The sequence below is a fragment of the Cinclus cinclus genome, chromosome 14 (assembly GCF_963662255.1).
Source record: "Cinclus cinclus chromosome 14, bCinCin1.1, whole genome shotgun sequence".
In the NCBI taxonomy this organism is placed as follows: domain Eukaryota; kingdom Metazoa; phylum Chordata; class Aves; order Passeriformes; family Cinclidae; genus Cinclus; species Cinclus cinclus.
Genome location: NC_085059.1, coordinates 12585299 through 12591355, shown reverse-complemented (window position 1 = coordinate 12591355; position 6057 = coordinate 12585299).

Sequence of the window (6057 nt, the reverse complement as noted above, 5' to 3'; positions counted from 1 at the left end):
CTCAGAGCAGGTGGTGGCTCTGCCAGGCTCCGGGTGTCCCACTGACTCCAGCCCCTTCCAGCCCCTGCCCGGGGGCTCTCCTGGCTTCAGCGCAACCCTGCCTACCCCGCGGGAATGTCACTGCAGGAATGTCACCCGTGCTGCCTCCCCAGGTCCCCTCAGTCCCTCCTGGTGCTGACCTACTCCCAGCCACTTCCAGCACTGGCAGGGGTCACCCTTGGCAAGAGGTTTCTTGTTGCTTTTAATGCCAAACCAAATGAAAGCAGGAGCTCTTAGGCCAAGAATGTTGTGGGTGTTCAATCTGGAGAAAAGAAGCTTCAGGGAGATCTTAAGAGATCCTAAGAGTACCTAAACGGGGCTTACAGAAAGGAAAGAGCAACTTTTTATGTGGTTAGATAGTGTTAGGACAAAGGAGAATGATTTTAAACTAAAAGGGGAGAGATTTAGGTTTGATATTAGGAAGAAATTCTTCCCTGTGAAGGTGGGCAGGTTCTGGCACAGGTTGCCCAGGGAAGCTGTGGATGCCCCATCCCTGGGAGTGTCCAAGGCCAGGTTGGACAGGGCTCTGAGCAAGCTGGGATAGTGGAAGGTGTCCCTGCCCATGGCAGAGGATTGGAACAAGATGAGCTTGTAAGTTCCTTCCAAACCAAACCTTTGTGTGATTCTATGATTCACTGCAGCATCCCAGTGTTTGCAAAGGATTTGTTCTGATTGGACTGACATCAAAGTTGAAGGGCTTTTTCCTCCCTAAATCTGCCTGGGAAGCAAAAGGGGTCCTTTGAGGCCACTTGCCCTAAGGGACAGATCTGTACAAAACCCTCTCGTGGCTTTACAGACTGGGCAGTGGCCAGTAAGGGCAGCTGCTCAGCAAAGGATAGGAATTGAAATGTGTCCAGTGAGCAGTCACTGAGCCAAAAAGAAAGAAACCTTTAGCAATATTAAGCCCTTTAAATTTACAAAGATTTTTTTCCCCACAGTAAATAAATCTGATCTGCATAAAACCCATTAATGCTTATTGGATAAAATACATTAAACCATTCCTCAGCCAGGTTTCCTCTCCCCAGGGAGTGTTTCATTACTTCCTTCATCTAAGTAGGTAAATAATGAAATCTTACCTGCAAAGACTCATGACTCCAGTGTAAAGGACAAGAAACAGAGGTCTCAGGTCCTTCTGAGGAAAAGGTGATGTTTTAAACACTCTTGAGTATTGCCTGAGAGCCTCAGATGCATCTCTATAAAATGGAGGCAATTTTATGAGCCTCCAGTTCTCCGTGTAAAAGAGAGGAGAGATCTACACTGCCCAGAAAGGAGTGACTTGGTTCCCTGGCTCTGGGCAAAGATTTTCAGCTGTGATGTCTGATCTGATGCTTGTGCATTTTTCCAGGCCAGAGTTAGACTCCTTGGTCTAACTCTTCCTCCACCAGCTATTTCAATTTTTTGCTGGGGGAAGGCTTAAAACTCTTAAAAACTAGAATGAAAAGCAGAGGGAAATCAAGCAAAGGCATTGCCAACTGTTGCATCCTCGGAAAACCGCACCCAACTGCAATTGCTCTGTGGATATCAAAGATCCCACATGGTGGCAAAGCCAAGGCCCTGGGTGTAGGCTCCTGCCTTGCCCCCACGTGCTAGACTGCTCTTTTGGGAATCACAAGATCCCTTTCACTCACAAAGCTGGTTTATAGATGTATGAGCTTCTCTCTCAGACACCCCAAGGAGCAGGAACCCCAGATCCTCAGAAGAGCAAGTTTCCCCAGGAGCACAGGGCTGCCTGTCCTGGGATGAGCTCACCAGGAACACTGTGTTCCTATTAGAACCTTCCAGAATGAGGGTTGATGTCCTTGAGACGCCAAATGCTGCACTGTATCCAGCAGAAGTTTGTTGAAAATTAACTTGACAAAGATTTTTCCCAGTGAAATGTTTCCCTGGAGATTAAGCCAACAGGGACTGAGGAGGGACAGCCAGTTGTGACAGCCAGGGTGAGTGTGGGGAGGGATGGGACAGCCCCATTGCCATGCTGTGCCCAGCACTGACACGTCCTGGGTCCCCCAAGTCACGTGCTGGGTTTATCTACCACTGCTGATTTACTTCCTCCCCAGTCCTCCCTTCCAGTCCAGCTGCCTCCTCGTTCTTCTTCAGTGCATCTTTATTCATTATTCCTCTCTAACAGGACTTTCTGTACTGACTAAGCTTGCAATTAGCTTCTAGAATCTGTTGAGAGCAGTTCAAGTGTTGCAAAGAAATATTTAAATATACTTGGCTATCAGACTGTAACAAACCTATTTGTGAATAACCAGTGCTTTGATTTGCACTTGTTTTAACCTTTGCTTCCAGACGGATGTTTAGTTTGAAATGAAATCCACGGGCAGTGGACTCTCTGCATACTCATACAAATACTCTAAAATCAATCATGTTGAAAATTGCACTTACACAAATAGACCCTTCTGTACACATTTCAGACATAACAGCTGCTCCACCAAAAGGGAGGAATCGAAATACATACCCTAAGCCAAACGAAAAAATCTTCAGCAGTAATAAACATCTATTATTTTAAAAGCTCTTCCTGTATAAACAAAACTGAAGGTTGAAATTACTGAATCATTAAAACCATAAATATTTTCCACTTTGTTCTATGAGTTGCACAGAAAGGCCAGAAAAAGAGCTTTTAGAGAAAAACCACCTTTCCACCACTCTAGTAATAGTTTCAAGGTAAATAATCAACAACATAGAACTAAAAGTGGTTTATTTGTATTTGTCTGCCATATTAAATTTCTGCTATCCTCATAACAGTATAATCTCTAATTACAAAGATAAAAAGTCATAGTCATGTTTGGTAACCCTCACATTCCTCCAACAGCCTGAATCTCCATTTCATTCAGAGCTTTACTGAATGGTGATTTCAGGTCGAATTTCTTTTCCCTCAGAGTAGCCTCTGCTCTTGTTTCCACAGACACTGAGAAAAAGCACTGAAAATACCTCTGAGCATCTTTGTTGTGCTTTTGTTTGAAACTCAGAATTTATTTGGAAGAATAGAAGGTGATTCTTCATTCAATTCCCTCCTGTACGTTTCTGGAACATGCCAGGGGACATCACTGCCATGGCTGGAGGACAGTCCTGCATGGGACAGGGCAGGATCACGGCGGCTCCAGCACAAATGGGGCTGAGGCAAACAACAAATGGTCCAGAGAGGTGAGTTCAGAATATCACAGAGCAATATTCCCTGGTAACTGCAGCTCTGACATGCCTGCCTTGGGCTGGGAGTTTAGAGTCGGTTCCTGGTGGGAAATGCCAGTAACCACTGCCTGTCCATACACTGGTGTGAAATACATCCCATCTCATCCCACACTTGTTCATTATCCATACTAACATCAGGGGACTATATTTCCCTTCTATGTCTTTCTAGTTCTTTTGGAGCAACTTCTTCACCCCAAATGCTCCCGTGTTTCCCGTTTGGGTCTGCTTTCCATGTCCAATGTGTGAACTATGTGGCAGATGGTCCCTCACACCACGCTCTTGCTTTCACACATCAGTCTTGTAAAAGATCCTGATAAAGATCACATAATCCTCTTCATTTCCCTTTGCAGACAGCTGCATTTGATGTATCCAGAGCATGCTGGAAAAGGAAGAGAGGTAACTCCACTTGCCTATACCACACACAACAGGGAATTAATGGGATTTATGTTCCAGCTCCACTTCAAAATATGTCCAAAAGGCCCTCTATATGTTTGAAGTGTTATTATTATGTACAGTAACATTAGTTACATTTACTAATAAAATAGTAAAAATACATATATGTACAGTAACATGCAGTAACATATGTAACAGGCCAGGTTGGATGGGGATCTGAGCAACCTGGTCTAGTGAAAGGTGCCCCTGCCCATGACAGGTTGGTTGGAACAAGAGGATCCTAGACCATGTGTTACAAACTAGTTTAAACACAGAAGAGCAAGTAAAACCAAATCTCTGTGAATAAAATGGTTTGAACACAGAAAGGTTCAAAATATACACCAAAACTTGATTAAAACCAAACATGGCTAGATGTTGGTTCCAAAGAAAGTGATATATTTTATTTAGTAGTAAAAGAGGCAAGGAGAAAGAAAGAGAAAAGAAAAAAAAAAAAGAAAAAAGAAAGAAATAGAAAAAGAAGGGGGTGGGAGTGGGGAGGGCAGGGAGCGAGTGTCAGGAGTTAGGTAGAACTACGTCCCCTGTTTGGGGAGACCTGTCTGGGGGACCCAACGACATCTCATGGTTTCCCTCCATCTGGTCTCCTTGGTGGTGCAGGTCCCCTGCCGCAGTGCCAAAAACTCTAGAATCCAGTGGATTAACGCACACATTTGTCCAGGTGGGAATGCCCAGGTGCCTCCCTTGCAGGGGCCAGTTTGGCACTGTCCCTTCCAACACTGAGGGTCTGGTACAGGCTCTGGGGGCTCCTCTGGGGGGACCTTTGATGGGCCATGACCCCCCCTCTGCTGTCCTTCACATGGATGCTTTTTCCCCGGGTGAAGAGCCCCTCTACTGAGCTAGTCTGCACTAGCTAGTGGAGGATGGGTGTTCACTGTGCCTCTAACCAGACGCTTTTTCACCACACATCCAAAACCCCTCCTTCCCCAACCCTTTGGTGTGAGGGTCTGTGTGAGCCTGGCAGCTGATAACTCCAGGGCCATGGTCTCCACCCTGAAGGTGCTAAGCCTGATGCCTCTGTGAATGTATTTTTCTTCCCCCAGCCCAGTCCTGAGTCACTTTATCCTATCTCCATCAACAAGCAATGCAGGGTCTTAGGGTGTGGTGGTCTTCTCTGCAGCTTTTACACAGTTTTGCTGTAATAGGCAGTATGTAAGTACTTCATGAAGATGTTTTAGCCATAAATTGTAACATTTCAGTCTCTTGACACCAGGCTGCTCAAAGCCCCATCCAACCTGGCCCTGCCACAGCCACAAGTTACCTGTACCAGGGCCTCTTTACCCCCACGTGGAAGAATTTCTCCCAAATATCCCATCCAATGCTGCCCTCTGTCAGTTTAAAACTACTCCCCTCTGTCCTGTCACTACATGCCCATGTACGGGTACTGTTTGTTTGGTCTCTCTTCTCTGATTAAAGGTGAAGAAGATACTATTATAGGTCTTGTTAGGTCTGGCCCAATTAATCTACACTGAGCAGTGCTGAAGTGCCTCCCCCAAGTATTTAAGCAGGGTTGTTGCCCTGAGTTAGATGGGACAGATGCCCTGTCCTGTCCTCAGGGGCCTCGGGAGCGCTGGCCAAAAAGGCAATTACACACAATATTCTGTTTCCTTTTAATATATCATTTTGATGGAAGAAATATGTGCTTTATCTTCTCTTGCATAAACAAAACAATTCTCTTACTTCATCGTATAAGCTTGCAAGTATCTTCCCACATTAGATACTTCGAGAAAAATCTTAAGAACACCTCTCTATTGGTGTTGCTCTCTCATTTGTTGGCAGGCACACACACAAAACAAACCTACTTAATCTCAGGAGTAGAGTTATGGGCCAAGCTGGTATCTCATAATCTGTTTTCTATTTTCCTCTCCTTCCCATTGCCAAATATTGTAGATATATGATACAGTAGATTTACGGAGCAGGAAGTCACAAAAAGTAGCAATTCAACTTTCAGGGAATAATTCAGTGTCACTAATTCATATCTTCCATGTATACAAAAAATAAAAAGAGAGAGATAGAAAACCACTCCCACAAGGCATTTCTAGCTCTCGCATGTTCTCATTTTATTCCTTATCCTGCAATTTATCTTCTTACTTTCAGCACGCCAGCAATGAAGTAGAAAACCCCTAAGAAATCTTATTCTGACTTACCTTTCTGGGGAATATTCATTTCCATGCCTAGCTGCATAAGCCATGGAGAAGTCTGCAGCATCACTGGAGAGCAAACCACTTGATGAGCAGTCTGCAGACCTTAAAACAGATAAAAGCAAGTTTTTTACGGCCTGCTCTATCTGATGTAAAGGTCTGATAGACACCCAGCATCAGCACAGTAATCTGCTGAGGTTGGCCCCAGGCCATGTTGTAATACAGGAAGAGAGCAAAC